The sequence below is a fragment of the Oncorhynchus gorbuscha genome, linkage group LG03, assembly GCF_021184085.1.
Source record: "Oncorhynchus gorbuscha isolate QuinsamMale2020 ecotype Even-year linkage group LG03, OgorEven_v1.0, whole genome shotgun sequence".
Lineage (NCBI taxonomy): Eukaryota > Metazoa > Chordata > Actinopteri > Salmoniformes > Salmonidae > Oncorhynchus > Oncorhynchus gorbuscha.
This window is the reverse complement of record NC_060175.1, coordinates 42,967,492-42,985,489: the sequence shown is the minus strand read 5'-3', so window position 1 is coordinate 42,985,489 and position 17,998 is coordinate 42,967,492. Positions and strand designations below refer to the sequence as shown.

Below are 17,998 nucleotides of genomic sequence, written 5' to 3'. Positions count from 1 at the left end.
CTAAAAAAAGTCATGGCCATCATGCTTGTGGGGAAAGAGGTTAATTTTGAAATTCTAGTCCTTATAAAAAAAACATTTATAAAAAAAATAATCTACATGACTGAAATCCATCGCTGTGACAACCCCTGCATACAGTAGAGAAAATAAAAAGTAACTAGTAGACTTTTACAACTCTATTCTTAGCTTACTGTAAACATAGGGTCAGGTTTCCAAAAGCAGGAAACTCAGGAAGTAGCAACACTGGTAACATCATTTGACTGGTTGAAATGTAACCAAACATAGAAGCGTAAAAGAAGCGCCTGAGCGGGTCCACCTATCCGGTTCAGGGGAAAAGGAAGCTAGGTTGAAGATACTATATTCCTGACAAACACAGAGCTGTTGAAATGTAGTTGTGTTCCAGAAGAGGCATGAGGAATGCACCGTTGTCAGGCTACTGGAGGCATGATTAATGTTCCAGACTAAATTGCTCAGTCACAGGGGCAGAATATTCAAATTCATCAGAGTGCAGAAAAACCCATCCCTTATCACAATAGCCAGTACTGATCCGAATACTCTCCATCATTTGAGGAAAAATTCCTAATTGTCCAAGGGTGCAATGGTGTCAATTTCATGAAATCCTAATATAGGAGTCTAGCCTGTGTCTGTAAAAGCTAGCTAACGTTAGGGTTGGATACATACCTGGAGTGCTGAGAGGCTGTCCACTAACAGCCGTGACACTGCGACTCATGTTTATAGCGTGCACCTCCGTCACTATGCTCTCTCCCTTCTTGCTCCCGTCCAAGGCACCGTCGGGCCGACTGCCTTTCCCCCCAGCGCCCTGGCTCCCCTGGCTGGGGTTCTTAATCAGGGGAGAGGGCTGGATGGAGATAGGGCTCTGCTTTAGGCTGAGGGCCTGCAGGTTGTGTGTCTGAGAGGAGGACGTGGTCGCCCCTTGCTGGCTACGGATAGCCAGGTTCTGGACCTGAAAAAACACAGAGGTCAGGTCCCGGAGGCAATGAGACATGGCATAGGGCAAGAGAGGTGGGGAGCACCACAGTCAAGGGTCCACCCACAGGCCATCTGAAGAATTAGTGAGAAATACATTTTAGATTACATGAGGTATCACAGCATAACTGTAAACCTAATGCATTTGCTACAGCTAGGGGTTAAAGCAACAACAAAAAAATCCCATGAATGAAACTTAAGTCTATGTCAAATCAACGGGCAAACTATGGCTCGAGGGCCACATCTGGATTTTTCGAAGTTCAATCGAGGGCCGCACAGATTTATTTTTTGACCGATTTGTTAGTCAACAAAATATTTACGGGCCAGAAAAATGTGATTTGAAAATATATAGGTCCATTAGCACTTCTACATACTTTCTATCTAGTTTTAGACGTTCAAGTGTGGCCAGGAGTGTTTAACCCCCACCCTCATCCCAAAAAATTAACTCATGCATCATCATGATGGAAGTCTGTCGCAGTGACGGATAACTTTAAGCCTTGAAGCCTTGAATTATGGTGACTTGTGTTGATCATCTATGCCCTCTAGTGCTGCTCCAGGTTACTACAGCAGCGCTGTGTGTATAGCATTAGCCTATAGAGTTGAGATAATAATAGTGTACCTGTGAGGAGGACTGTTGTCCAGAGGACCGCGTGGAGCTCTCAGACTGGACTGCAGCCACTGTGGCTGTAGGTGTGAAGATGAGCTGGGGGGGACAACGGAACAGCACGGCCTAGGCTCCTAGCTACTTGCACAAGGTTACTTTGCTGTGCCTGAAAAAAAAACATGAAAAAAATATATATTTAAAAAAATCACACCAACATACAGTATATGTAAATAATCTCTCCTTGGTTTTGGGTAGAGATAAATTATAATGTAAACAGCTGATCTTTCTCTGTTGCTTTCTCACACTCTCAAGCGCACTCTTACTATGCATAGTGTGTCAACAAATCTTTAAGGGAATAAAATGTAATCTAATCAGACTGAACGGATTCAGTTTGACATGCAGGACAACACTTCTTCACACTCCTTCCAGCAGGCTCATGCACAATTCTCTCCAGACCGGACTGCCCTTAACCAACACAAAAACATCCTGTGGCATTCTGCATTAGCATCAAACGGCCCCCGTGAAATGCAACTTTTCAGGGAAGTTAGAAACCAATATACACAGGCAGTTAGAAAAGCCTAGCTAGGCTAGCTATTTCAAGCATTTCAAGCAGAAATTTGCTTCCTGCAACACAAACTCTAAAAAGTTCTGGGACACTATAAAGTCCATGGAGAACAAGAGCACGTCCTCCCAGCTGCCCACTGCACTAAGGATAGGAAACTGTCCCCACCGATAAATCCACTATAATTGAGAATTTCAATAAGCATTTTTCTATGGCCGGCCATGCTTTACACCTGGCTACCCCTACCCCGGTCACCAGCACTGCACCCCCCACAGCAACTCGCCCAAGCCTTCCCCATTTCTCCTTCTCCCAAAACCAGTCAGCTGATGTTCTGAAAGAGCTACACAATCTGGACCCCCACAAATCAGCTGGGCTAGACAATCTGGACCCTTTCTTTCTAAAATTATCTGCCGTAATTGTTGCAACACCTATTACTAGCCTGTTCAACCGCTCTTCATTGTCACCTGAGATTCCCAAAGATTGGAAAGCAGCTGCGGTCATCCCCCTCTTTAAAGGGGGGGACACTCTTGACCCAAACTGCTACAGCCCTATATCTATCCTACCCTGCCTTTCTAAGGTCTTCTAAAGCGAAGTTAACAAACAGATCACCGACCATTTTGAATCCCACCGTACCTTCTCCGCTATGCAATCTGGTTTCAGAGCTGGTCATTGGTGCACCTCAGCCACGCTGAAGGTCCTAAACGATATCATAACCACCATCGATAAGAAACAATACCCTGCAGCCGTATTCATTGACCTGGCCAAGGCTTTCGACTCTGTCAATCACCGCGCTATTATTGGCAGACTCAACAGCCTTGGTTTCTCAAATGATTGCCTCACCTGGTTTACCAAATACTTCTCCGACAGAGTTCAGTGTGTCAAATCTGAGGGCCTGTTGTCCGGGCCTCTGGCAGTCTCTATGGGGGTGCCACAGGGTTAAATTCTTGGGCCGACTCTTCTCTGTACACATCAATGATGTCGCTCTTGCTGCTGGTGAGTCTCTGATCCACCTCTACGCAGACGACACCATTCTGTATACCTCTGGCCCTTCTTTGGACACTGTTTACAACCCTCCAGACGAGCTTCAATGCCATACAACTCTCCTTCTGCTCTTAAATACAAGTAAAACTAAATGCATGCTCTTCAACCGATCGCTGCCTGCACCTGCCCGCCCATCCAGCATCACTACTCTGGACGGTTCTGAATATGTGGACAACTACAAATAACTAGGTGTCTGGTTAGACTATAAACTCTCCTTCCAGACTCACATCAAACATCTCCAATCCAAAGTTAAATCTAGAATTGGCTTCCTATTTCGCATCAAAGCATCCTTCACCCATGCTGCCAAACATACCCTCGTAAAACTGACCATCTTACCAATCCTCGACTTCGGTGATGTTATTTACAAAATAGCCTCCAACACCCTACTCAACAAATTGTTGCAGTCTATCACAGTGCCATCCGTTTTGTCACCAAAGCCCCATATACTACCCACCACTGCGACCTGTACGCTCTCATTGGCTGGCCCTCGCTTCATACCCGTCGCCAAACCCACTGGCTCCAGGTTATCTACAAGACCCTGCTAGGTAAAGTCCACCTTATCTCTGCTCGCTGGTCACCATAGCAGCACCCACCCATAGCACGTATATCTCACTTGTCACCCCCAAAGCCAATTCCTCCTTTGGCCGCCTCTCCTTCCAGTTGTCTGCTGCCATTGACTGGAACGAACTACAAAAATCTCTGAAAATGGAAACACTTATTTCCCTCACTAGCTTTAAGCACCAGCTGTCAGAGAAGCTCACAGATCACAGCACCTGTACATTGCCCATCTATAATTTCCCCTACTGTATTTATTTAGCTCCTTTGCACCCCAGTAATTCTACTTGGCACACTCATCTACTGTCAAATCTACCACTCCAGTGTTTGACTTGCTATATTGTATTTACTTTGCCACCATGGCCTATTTATTGCCTTTACCTCCCTTATCGCACCTCATTTGCTCACATTGTATATAGACTTATTTTTCTACTGTATTATTGACTGTATGTTTGTTTTACTCCATGTGTAACTCTGTGTTGTTATATGTTTCGAACTGCTTTGCTTTATCTTGGCCAGGTCGCAGTTGTAAATGAGAACTTGTTCTCAACTTGCCTACCTGGTTAAATAAAGGTGAAATAAAATGTAAAAAATAAAAAATAAACAGTGGCGACACAAACAGCAAAACAAACAAACACTTCAGTGTTGGGGAAGCTTATCTGAAAATATATAGTTTATTAAGCTACCAATTACTTCACATTGGAACAAGGTAAGCAACTCTAAAGCTACCCTTAAGAGAAATAAGTGTAATTAACTAAAGGTCACTACTTCATGATAAATTTCCATAACTAAATGTCATAGACAAAGAAATTGGAAGAACAGATCACTCTGGAGCAGTAGGCTGCTGAGGGGAGGACTGCTCATAATAATGGCTGGAACGGCGCAAATGGAATGGCATCAAACCATGCGTTTGATGTATTTGATACCATTCCACTGATTCCTCTACCAAGAGCCCTTCCTTACCAATTAAGGTACCACCAACCTCCTGTGCTCTGGAGTCAGATGTTAACAGAATGTGTCATTTAGCCTATTAAACACAAAAACTGTTTCAAGTGAGAACTAGGCAGGTCTGATGTCAAAAAAAGGAAATCCTTGCCTACTTCACCCCTATTTTATGTGGTGTGTAGTTTCAGTAGTTAGCTACATCGCAAAATAAAACAATACCAAGATTTGAATTTAGTTCAACTACCACCAAGCTACTGCAAAATGTAGTTCACTACTCCCCAACACTGCCCTTCATCACACAAAGCCTCCAGAAGTGCGGCTGAGCCAGCTAGTGTGTGCCAGTCGGCATGCTTCTGGGGGCTTACCATCTGTGCACGCAGGTACATATGAGCCTGACTGGCAGTGAGGGTGGTGGGGCTGGACGGGCTTCCCAGGATTACAGCCTGCTGGGAGATGCTGCCGGCGGGTGCAGAGCTGACACTCTGGGCTCTACTGATCAGCTGGGCTGCAGCCGGGGATGTGGTCAGGTTAATCTGGGGACAGGACAGGGAAGACAGGAAGGATTAAAAAAACTTCACCAACAAAAACACTACACATCTTGGAACCCAACCCCTTAGTTACTAGACATGACTCACTGCACTCACTGTGGTCTGGGATGATCCTGTTTGCTGGGACGAAGTGGCATTTTGGGTGGAGCTCTGCCTTCCTGCCGCAATACTGGCCTGTGACATGACAGGTGAGAACCGTTAAGGCAGTATGTAGGGGTCAACACTTAAATTCCTCTTCATCTGAAGATAACGGTTTGATTGACCAACCAAACCCCAGCACTGGCCTCATCTCTCATCTTTGTCAAAACCCTAACACTAGCCCACAGCCTTGTTGGAGGCCTGTTTCATTCCCTAGTTTAACAGTTCATTACGTCTCCGCTGCTCACCTGCTGTACGGCGGCCAGGCTCTGGAGCTGTGCATTGCTCAGGTGCTGCTGCTGGAGTGCTGCTGTCTGCAGCATGAGGTGCTGCTGCTGCGCTGCGTACATCTGCTGCAGGTACTGCGCAGCCGTGTTGGGCTGCCGGTGCAACGCCTGCTGGATCACCTTCAGTACACAAGGAGAAAGAAACAGGTTAGCGGTTCGGGTAATATTCTCAACAACAGGCTTTAAAAGGGGACTTACAGGGTTGGAGTAATACTTGGAAAAAATAAGTTCCCATTTACATTGTTTTTACAGATCCATTAAAAGCAGGAAGAGAGATTCCTTGGGTGGAAATGTGTTCCTCCTGTTAGGGAGAGTAGGCTCATCAATGTATTCTCTCATCCAATGCCAAGTCCTTCGGTCCCTGAGCACATCCTTTATTCATGACTCAAATTGACTGACAACCTCACCACAGTTGCTAAGGCAACAGGAGAAAGGGATTGACCCAGGGCACATGGCCTAATAGAGGTTCTCTGACCTAAGCCTCCAGGGGGCAGAGAGGGTGGTGATTGTGATGGAAACATCCATTCACTTCTTTCTTATTGAGCCCAAAGGACCAGGAGTCCACTAAGTTGAGTAGGCAAGTAGTGACAATGCTGCTAGTTCTCTTGCTAAGGGCAGAGGAGAGCATGCGGATGAGAGAAAGGGTAAAGGATAGAAGGGACCTAAGACCAGTCTGTCACCCTTCAAAATGCTGACAGTCTAATTCAGGCTGGGTTTCACATCAGTCAAGGGTCAAATAGCAGAGGACTGAGCCTGGAACGTGGAAACATAGCAACACTGATCAGCTGTCATTAGTATTGACAGATTGCATGATGCCAGTGTACTACATCGAATAAACAATGAGATACAATTATAAAATTGCAGTCTCATTTATTATGAGCATTCCATAGCATTCCAAAATTATATAGTGAGCTAAGTGCAATACTGGGAAGTTTACGGTACATGCATGTTTCACCAGCAGATGGCAGTAGAGTAATGACAATAATTGTATTATTGCAGGGAATGCAATGGGAAGACAGTTCATGCAAAACATGTGAATGTGTGTGTCACACTGGACTGGCATGTTTCTTTTTACCCTGAAGTTTACCTGAACCGTCTGCCTGTCAGGAATCCCGCTGTACACAGAGATGTGAGGCACAGCCTGCCTCCCCGCACTGCTGCTGCTGGTGGTACTTGTGCTGGAGGCAGTGGTCCCAGTGCTGCTGGCACTGGAGGCTGGAGGCACATGTTCACTGTCCATGGTGCCCTCTCCTCGTTTGGCCCTTCCCCTGCTGCCCTTCGGACAAGCTCTCCTGAACCTACAAAACAGGAGAGTTACAATGCAGCCATAGGGCTCAGACATAGTGGGCCATGTCCAACCATGTCATGTGCAGTCACTGTGTTGGCCTATTCAGTGTAACTTCATGAAGCAACCCTAAAGCCTATAAGCCTGTATAAGAATGACATGACTTTCCTAAGATGATGCAAAATGTTGCATGTATACATACTGTACTTGTGCTAACATGGGACACATAATTGAGCACAGACACTGGGCATAGACACTGTCCATAGATATAGTAGCGATCCTCGCTATATGAGCCACATTACAATTTCCACCAAGTGGGTTAACCCTATTTGCGTTATGCACCTGAACGCACAGCCTGGACGTGTGAGGGGGCTGAGTAGTTGAAGCACGAGGGCGTGCCTTCCCATTGGGAGGGGGCAGTGTGGCGATCATCTCTATATCAGCCATGTTACAATTCCCACAAAGTGGGTTGGCACGATGCATAGGGTGAACAGGAATTCTCAATGCGTTTCCAGTAAATATTTACTGGATTCACATTTTCAAATACCATAATAATAACATTAATAATAATAATATAATATTAGGCCAAATGGTCTTCCCCAATGATGTCATGCCAATCAATAGTAGTGTGTTCCTCTGCAAGGACGCCGTTTGGCAGAGCGCAGGAAAACATCAGTAGAACTGGGAAGTAACAAACGTGCTTAACAATTAAGAAATACAATGGCAAAATGCTAACAATATTTGGATGTAAACATATTTTCCAATGACTGTAGCTTGGTAACTGCCATGTGTTTTCTACTTAATTGTAGTGAGCCAGAAATGTATAAACTATAAAATGCTGATAAATGCTAAAACAAACTAACCATGGATTATGATTTGTGCGGAGAAAGACATCAGTTTCCTCCTTAACTCGATTTAAATCGCTCGTTGGTGGAAAGAAACTGGGAAAATATGCATACTGTAGGGCTGACCCCATTTAGTCGACCGGACGATTGTTTGGTTGATCAAACATTTTTTATTCGAGCAGTTGCAAAAATATATATCATAATTATGTCATAATTATGTCATGTCTTGCTGTCTCGGTGTACTAATCCATTGTGGAGGCCGCAGGGATGGCACACCAGTATCATCATTACTACATTTACCCAAGTCCCATAATTTCTAATCGACACCGGCTCTGATGCTCGTTGGATGTGGCAGGGTGTGAAAACTATTACGGACTACAATAGGGAAACCCAGCTGCGAGCTGCCCAGTGACGTGAGCCTACCAAACAAGCCAAATGCCTTTTATGAAAGTACCAAATGTTCTGGACGACTGTGTGATAACGCTCTCGGTAGACGATGTGAGCAAGACCTTTAAACCGGTCAACATTCACAAAGCCGCGGGGGGACAGACTGATTACCAGGACATGTACTCAGAGCATGCGGGGACCAACTGGCTAGTGCCTTCAATGACATTTTCAACTTCTCCCTGACAGAGTGAAATACATACGTGTTTAAAGCAGACCACCATAGTGTTGTTGGGCACAGGGACTAAGGTAACCCGCCTAAATGATTACCGCCACGTAGCACTCACGTCAGTAGCCATGAAGTGCTTTGAAAGGCTGGTCATGGCTCACATCAACAGCATTATCCCGGATACCCTAGACCCACTCCAATTCACATACCGCCCCAAAAGATCCAGATGACGCAATCTCAATTGCACTCCACACTGCCCTTTATCACCTGGACAAAAGGAACACCTACAGTGGGGCAAAAAAGTATTTAGTCAGCCACCAATTGTGCAAGTTCTCCCACTTAAAAAGATGAGGCCTGTAATTTGTCATAGATACACTTCAACTATGACAGACAAAGTGAGAAGAAAAAAACAACAGAAAATCACATTGTAGGATTTAATGAATTTATTTTCAAATTATGGTGGCTGACTAAATACTTTTTTGCCCCACTGTATGTGAGAATGCTGTTCATTGACTACAGCTCAGCATTCAACTCCATAGTGCCCACAAAGCTAATCACTAAGCTAAGGACCCTGGGACTAAACACCTCTCTCTGCAACTGGATCCTGGACTTCCTGACGGGCCACCCCCAGGTGGTTAAGGTAAGCAACAACACATCTGCCACACTAATCCTCAAACACAGGTGCCCCTCAGGGGTGTGTGCTTAGTCCGCTCCTGTACTCCCTGTTCACCCACGACTGCGCGGCCAAACACGACACCAACACCATCATTAAGTTTGCTTACAACATAACAGTGGTAGGCCTGATTACCGACAATGATGAGAGCCTATAGGGAGGATGTCAGAGACCTGGCAGTGTGGTGCCAGGACAACAACCTCTCCCTCAATGTGAGCAAACAGTCATGAAGAGAGCACGACAACACATTGACCCCCTCAGGAGACTGAAAAGACTTGTCATGGGTCCCCAGAGCCACAAAAAGTTATACAGCTGCACCATCGAGAGCATCCAGACCGGTTTCATCACCGCCTGGTATGACAATTGCTCGGCATATGACCGTAAGAGCTACAGAGGGTATTGCGTACGGCCCAGTACGTCACTGGGGCCAAGCTTCATGCCATCCAGGACATATATACTCTGCGGTGTCAGATGAAATCCCCAAACTGTGTTTCATCTCAAGGCCATCAGACTGCTATAAACAGCCATCACTAGCACATTAGAGGCTGCTGCCTATAGGAATAGACTAGGAATCACTGGCCACTTTAAGGAATGGAACACTAGTCACTTTAATAATGTTTACATATCTGGCATTACTCATCTCATATGTATACACTGTATTCTATACTATTCTATGGTATCTTAGTAAGTTCCGCTCTTTATTCATTCCTACTTAGATGTGTGTGTGTGTGTGTGTGTGTGTGTGTGTGTGTGTGTGTGTGTGTGTGTGTGTGTGTGTGTGTGTGTGTGTGTGTGTGTGTGTGGCGTAATTGTTAGATATTACTGCACTGGCGGAGCTAGAAGCACAAGCATTTCGCTACACCCGCAATAACATCTGCTAATCACATGTATGTGACCAATAAAATTTGATTTGAAAATTGTCAGACACCAGTCACCCAAGTCAGACTGTTCTCTCTGCTTCCTCACGGCAAGCGGTCTAGGACCAAAAGGCTCCTTAACAGCTTCTACCCCAAACCATAAGACTGCTGAACAATTAATGAAATTGCCACCCAGACTATTTACATTGACGACCCCAAACCCCCCCATTTATTTTTACACTGCTGATACTCGCCGTTTACCATCTATGCATAGTCACTTTACCCCTACCTACATGTACAAATGACCTTGACTAACCTGTACCCCTGCACATTGACTCGGTACCGGTACCCCCTGCATATAGCCTTGTTTATTGTTAATTTATTGTGTTACTTTTTATAATTTTTTACTTTAGTTTATTTGGTAAATATTTTCTTAACTCTTTATTGAACTGCATTATTGGTTAAGGGCTTGTAAGTAAGCATTTCACGGTAAGGTACAACACCTTTGTTCGGCTACTGTAACTACTGTTAATGCATTCAACATATTGGAGTGGACATATTGTTCGCACAACCTAAGCTACACTTGAAATGAACCAAAACTTGTTCATCACATTCCATTTACAGGTTGTCAGTTTATTAAATTGTGTTTTGTTTGGAGTGCTCCTGTCAATGTTGAGTAAGCGTAGGCTTATACATGTATTCCTGATCGTCTTAACTCACCACCACTAATGAGCTGTGGAGCTTCTCAAAGTAATTTTTTCTTTACCTCACAACATAAAGTAAACAAAGCCTGTTTTTACATCCATTGAGAATGACAATAGATCTTTCCAGCACTCTCCCTTTTGATAACCACTCAATGTGAAAGGGGGAAAAAAAAATCATTAAATAGGCCTACCTGATTACTTCTTATCCCTTGCACAAATAGTCTACAGCTGTGTCTGTCTGGAGCTCACTGGCTCTGGAAACTGAGGACCCAGAATATTTTATACGATGTTGCAAATTTGTTAGTGCAAGCTTGAGGCTGGACCAAGTTGATACAATGTTTCGAGTTCCTTGCAGACAAGCCAGGCATAGCCAACATGATTAAAACATATATATATATCTTTTTAAAATATTTTTTAAATCAGAATATTTTCTACCTGCAGGCTGCAATGTTTATTTGTAGGCTTAATGTATTAGTACATAACATAGTTGGCAATGGCAATAGAAGTTACTTTTTGATTTGTATAATTTTCATTTAGATAGATATAATTTTTTATTAATCACGTGACAAATTACTGAGAGAAGACTTTATTATAAAATAAATTAATGCTGTTCCATGAAAAGGTGCATATGAAAATCATAACTGGCACGTGGATTGGTACAAATGTTAAGATAAATTGTCACTCCAAATGAAAAAAGGTTGCCGAACCCTGGTGTAGCCTACTACCATCAACTTCGGAAGCGTAATGGTAGAATCTGCGAAGGCCAGCAGCAGTGGGAGGTGGTTTGTTCGGGAACAAGCTTTTTCCCCCTTCTGGTTAGTCCTAGTCTGTCTCCCTCGAGTCATTTGTGAGTCTTGATTATTTAAATTACAGTGTGCTTAAAGCATCCGACAATAGCCTACATATAGTTGATTTTATTAAAACACATGGGGTGTGTCTATATATGTAAAAATACACGTTTCAACCAGTCGAAGGAACAGATGACTCTTGTTCGACCAATATTTTTTTTAGTTGGTGACAGCCCTAGCACACTGGCTTAATAAAACAATCTTCCACCAACATTAATACACATATAGAAGTGAATGTGCCAATATTTCTGGTCCCATAAAATGGGGGGGAGGGGGGACTACGTACACAAACTGCTGTAATTTCTAAAATGGTTCACCCAATATGATTGAAAATACCCTCAAATTAAAGTTGATAGTCCAGACTTTACCTTAGTCATTGTAGCATTTAAAATACAAAGTGCTGGAGTACAGAGACAAAACATATATAATGTCACCCAATACTTTAGCTAGGCCTAGATGCAGTCCACATCACACTATGCGTGAGCTCTCGTGAACGAAGCCATTCAGTTGTTTGATTTTGCATTGAAATACATAACAGAGAAGAGAAATTGAGTTTCAGGGACCTTTTTAAATAAACTTTCCCCACCATTCTCAGATTACCACAGCAACAACTCACTTTCTTCAACGTGTCTAATGGTGAGCATGATGTCAAATAAGGGGAGAAGAGTACATTCTGAAAGACCATGAATTCCAGTGACACATTTAAGTTAAATAAAAGTATCTAATCACAGCTGGTGTGATAATGACTTCAACAAAGTTAAAGTACACCGATACTGAAACTGTCTACTATCAGGCTCATAATTAGGCGTTTGGCTACTGAACCCTTTCTGTCTCCAACATGTGAAAATGAGCAGATTAGTAGTGGACTCTAGAGCAGCAGAAGCATCCCAGTGACCGACTGTTCCCCTAGTGCCATACTGTTCCATTAGCAGATGACGTGAGGTTCAGAGTACACTGGGCAGATGAGATGGAGTGGCTGAGAGAGCAGAACAGCTGAGGGGTTAAGTGAGCTTGGAGGAAGAGAGGGGGGCACAGGGCTCAGGTTGAGTGTTTGGAATGGATTGTGGATTTTGACTGTGTGAGTGGTTGGGGTAGGGTTGCGATGGAAGTAATTAAAAAAGTCTGTAGTAGCTATGCAGCAATTCCTAAGCTATTTCCTCTCCCCTCTTAATTATATTTTCAGAGGGTTAAGGCAAGGTGTCATATGATACAGCCTAGGCCTACATTGCACGGTAGGTTAAGAACCATCCAGTGAAGACAGACCTCACCTTGTTCCCCCGTAAAGTTTGGTAGTGTGCACTACCACACGCAGAACTGGACTAGCTAATAGGTACCATATGTTTACTGGTTATCCGTGGCTATAAGCTACAATGCAAAAGCCTTTTCCTGCCAATAATTCCAATCATTGAGAGCATTACTTCACATCTGGATGTCCCCCCTATAATTAACTTGCCTGCCCCAGTGAGAAATTTATGCTTGACATCTAGTCTGGTTACACAGTGATTTTAGTTCGAACAAAGCCTTGTACTCCTCATCGCATTCCACAGGAACAGCCTGGGTCTTAAAGCCTGTTTAGGCAGGAAGGGATTCCCCTTTGGCAACGCTGCTGCCCCCATCTCTCCAAGAGGAATCACTCATCCATCAGTCCCGGAACCCCCACTCGACCAGCTCGGCTGCCAGGCAGCAGGAATTCTGCATTGGGTTGATTAGAGCACGGGGCTACACTAGGAGAGGGCAGTATCATAAACCAAGCCCCTACACACCAAGATGTTACAAATCCATGGCCCACAAACCCCTACATCCAGTATTAACAGAAATAAATTATATTTGATTCATGGGCTTGCTCTTGTCATTCCAAGACTAAAATAACCATCTGTCTGATGATCTGCATATAGTTCGGAGGACAAGAGCTTTAAAAGACAGACAGGCTATCTATACAGAGCTAAGAGTGCAGCAAGGACAAGAGCCCCCATCATGTAACGAGCTTTAGCCAATTTGTAATGACACACAATAAAAAATATTCCGCAAAACACAGTCAAAAATCATGATCAATATAGGAAAAGAGCATAGGATATGTACATTAATGGCTTTACAGCAAGGCTTATGGCTATAATAGAAAGAGGGGTGCCACAGAGACAAAGCCCATGATGCTCCTACCTCCTCTGGCCCCCCCAGCGCGCTGCGGGAGTGTGATGCCCCATCCCCCGGGACCCTGGTCCTGTAGGATGCTGCTCCTCTTTGTCTGACTGTGTCTGTGTGTTGGAGCCAACCAAACCTCAGCCTCTCGCTCTCTCTATCCCCTACAAACACTCTGCTCTGTTCCCCATCCCAGCATCAACACAGACACAGCCCACCAATCTATCCCCTGCCTTCCTCCTGATTATATGGTATCCTAGCGACAACCAACAGGGTGCCTATGGAATCCCCATGCAGTGCAGCATGCCGATTGGTTCGGCAGCACCCCCTCTAATATAGATGGTGGTAATGATTTCACCCTCTACCCTCCCCCTGCCAGAATACTGAATTTGGTAGCATGAAGCCTCAGCCACATAATATTCCAACCAGCATCAAAACCATATTGGGTAAGTACAAAACCCAATCTGTAAATGTTTAGTCTCATCTATTTAAATATATTTTTTGTTTTTTTATTACAGAAAATTTGATTCCATCTGTTATTATTGCATTAGGACATGGGTTATAATAGTCTATAATCATTAATTATTATAGTCTACACACACACCACAAACATTCAGGATAGGATCATATATGCTAGTCATGGGAATCCTCTAGCAAATAAGCTAATAGGAACTGGAAAAAACTATGCAATATTATTGGGTATTATGGTCTGTTTGAAAGATTTATTGAGTATATTTCTCAAATTAATTATCTAAATTATATCTGACAGAAACATGAAAAAGAGCCACACAATTATAAAGAGGCATTTCATTATAGCGCACATTAATTGAAAAGATAATTGAAGAGGACTATAGATATGAGTAAAATTAAATTGGTTTTTGGTTTCAGTGGAATTCAAACGTCACTATATAAAAAAATACTATGGCCTATGCATTGCCTATAGAATAATAGACAGGCATGTGTAATCAGCTGCTTGGTGATGGTACCACATTAAAAAACACCAATGACCATCACACCTCATAACATGCCTGGCTGTATGAAATGCAAACATTTCAGTGGTTTGCTGCCGTAACGTATTGATTGGGGCCTGGCAGGTATAGCTTTTATTGATTATAATCTTCTCATTAGCATATAGATTAGCCTAGCTGCCTGCCGGTGGAGGAGAAAGCATGAACCTTGAGTTCCAAAGCAAGGAAAATGAGCTTGGGGACTGGGATGGGTCGGGAAGGCTGTCATGAGTCAGATCTGTTTTCATGACTGACAGCCCAGGGCTTGGGATGGCCATGGTGTGGCTTGTTTGTATTGGAAAACAAACATGTCCTCTGAGAAGGGTAGGCTAGACGCCAGCCTCACAAACCCCCCCCTACCACTGTTTGTCTGGACCTCCTGTCTCTTGGCCATCCCAAGTCACATAAGAGCGCCTCTTGGAATAAGAAATGGGCATATTGAGTTAAAAAGGTGTGTAGTTAATGGTGTGGACCACAACATTAACTCAATATGCCCATTTCTTATTCCAAGATGTTCTTCTGAGGCTCTAAAAGGAAAAAACACTCATCTATATTTAGGCATATACGTTTTTTTTCTTCTTCTGTGGGACAGCTTTGGCATGAACCAATTCCTGTCACAGTTCCTGTATCTAGGGTACTGCAGAATATTCATCCTCCAAAATATCTAACAATGATCTCATGGGCCTAATTTAGAAGGAATAAGCCTGGATGAAGATTTCAAACTGTGATATGCTTTTGATGCACATCCAGGCTTATTCCTTGTGCATCAAAAACATATCACAGTTTGAAATGCATCTCATATTTAAGTGATAATGCCAGAGAAGCCAGAGTTGAGGGTATATTGGCACAGGGATCGTCTCGGGCCAGCAAACACTGGCTTCAAGGGCATTAACAGTTTTATACAACAGGTTAAACATATTCAAATAATTGACATATTTTCATATAAAAACATTATTTTGATGAATATATTCATACCATTTCATCCTTCCACGAGATATTGTCCCGACACAAATCTAGGGTTGCTACCCAAGCAAACTGGTCGTCCATTATATCAGTTAGGTTGCCAGAGACAGAACAGGAAGACCGAATGACTGTGTCACATCTATGGAGGCGACCCAAACGTTTGTTCTAAATGTTCCATTGCCATGCTGGCAAAGTTCTTATCCCTTGCTAGCTAGCCAGCCAACTACGGATGACACAGGCAAGTCAAACATTGCAGCCAGAATAACAGCAAAGCAGTTGCATTTGCATAATCTGTTTTCTAGTGACATTTACTTAGATACATGATACATCCAATGAGTTTGCAGACGACACTACAGATTACCAACAACAACGAGACGGCCTACAGGGAGGAGGTGAGGGCCCTCGGAGTGTGGTGTCAGGAAAATAACTTCACACTTAATGTCAACAAAACAAAGGAGATGATCGTGGACTTCAGGAAACAGCAGAGCGAGCACACCCCTATCCACATCGATGGGACAGTAGTGGAGAGGATAGAAAGTTAAGTTCCTCGGCATACACATCACGGACAAACTGAATTGGTCCACCCACACAGACAGTGTGGTGAAGATGGCGCAGCAGCGCCAACCTCAGGAGGCTGAAGAATTTCAGCTTGTCACCAAAAGCACACAAACTTTTACAGATGCACAATCGAGAGCATCCTCTCGGGCTGTATCACCGCCTGGTACGGCAACTGCTCCGCCCACAACCGTAAGGTTCTCCAGAGGGTAGTGCGGTCTACACAACGCATCACCGGGGGCAAACTACCTGCCCTCCAGGACACCTACACCACCCGATGTCACAGGAAGGCCATAAAGATCATCAAGGACATCAACCACCCGAACCACTGCCTGTTCACCCCGCTATCATCCAGAGGGCAAGGTCAGTACATGTGCATCAAAGCAGGGACCAAGAGACTGAAAAACAGCTTCTATCTCAAGGCCATCAGACTGTTAAATAGCCACCACTAACATTGAGTGGCTGCTGCCATACATGTAAAAAATGTGTCACTAGCCACTTTAAACAATGCCACTTAATATAATGTTTACAGACACTACATTACTCATCTCATATGTATATACTGTACTCTATACAACCCACTGCATCTTGCCTATGCCGTTCTGTACCATCACTCATTCATATATCTTTATGTACATATTCTTCATCCCTTTGCACTTGTGTGTATAAGGTAGCTGATGACGAAAATGTTAGGTTCGATTACTCGTTGGTTATTACTGCATTGTCGGAACTAGAAGCAAAAGCATTTCGCTACACTCACATTAACATCGGCTAACTAGGTGTATGTGACAAATAAAATTTGATTTGAGATAATGATGCACAATTTAGAGGTTGACTGTGCTTTGTCAGGACACTGTTCATAGGAGCTAGCCAACTACACTTCTAACACAATCACGTCAAACTGAAGCTGGAAAGACCGCAAACTACACTAAACAAATATATAAACACAACTGTAAAGTGTTGGTCCCATGTTTCATGAGCTGATATAATAGAGCCCAGAAATGTTCCATGCGCACAAAATGTGTTGCTTAAATTTTGTGGACAAATTTGTTTACATCCCTGTTAGTGAGCATTTCTCCTTTGCCAAAGGAGGATCTGTACACAATTCCTGGAAGCTGAAAATGTCCCAGTCCATCCGTGGCCTGCATACTCACTAGACATGTCACCCATTGAGTATGTTTGGGATGCTCTGGTTTGACGTGTACAACAGTGTGTTCCAGTTCCCGGCAATATCCAGCAACTTCGTACAGGCATTGAAGATGAGTAGGACAACATTCCACAGGCCACAATCAATAGCCTATGCGAAGGAGATTTGTCACGCTACACGAGGCAAATGTTGGTCATACTAGATACTGACTGGTTTTCTGATCCACGCCCACACCTTTTAATAAAGGTATACGTGACCAACAGATGGATATCTGCATTTACAGTCATGTAAAATCCATAGTAGAGGTCAACCGATGAATCAGAATGGCCGATTAATTAGGGCCGATTTCAAGTTCTTAACAATCGATAATCTGCATTTTTGGACACCGATTGTGGCCAATTACATTGCACTCCGCGAGGAGACTGCGTGGCAGGCTGACTACCTGTTATGCGAGTACAGCAAGAGGCCAAAGTAAATTGCTAGTTAGCATTAAACTTATCTTATATAAAAAATAATCTAACAATCACCAGTTAACACATGGATGATGATATTACAAGTTTATCTAGCTTGTCCTGCGTTGCATATAATCAATGCGGTGCCTGTTAATTTCTCTTCGAATCACAGCCTACTTCGCCAAACGGGTGGTGATTTAACAAGCACATTTGTGAAAAAAAAGCACTGTCGTTGCACCAATGTGTACC

At 43.6% G+C, this 17,998-nt stretch overlaps 1 pseudogene across 1 annotated transcript in view; it reads right to left on the bottom strand.

The window, feature by feature from the left end:
• The window catches only part of LOC124031406, a 34,463-nt pseudogene extending 20,702 nt beyond the window's left edge, over positions 1-13,761 (bottom strand). Inside the window, exons 1-7 of the transcript XR_006838123.1 lie at positions 13,647-13,761; positions 6,752-6,962; positions 5,626-5,784; positions 5,336-5,413; positions 5,057-5,224; positions 1,604-1,754; positions 679-961 (exon numbers count right to left, since the gene is read on the bottom strand). The product of XR_006838123.1 is annotated as a polyhomeotic-like protein 2 (transcript). The remainder of the gene's footprint in view (positions 1-678; positions 962-1,603; positions 1,755-5,056; positions 5,225-5,335; positions 5,414-5,625; positions 5,785-6,751; positions 6,963-13,646) is intronic.
• Between the last annotated feature and the right edge of the window lie 4,237 nt (positions 13,762-17,998).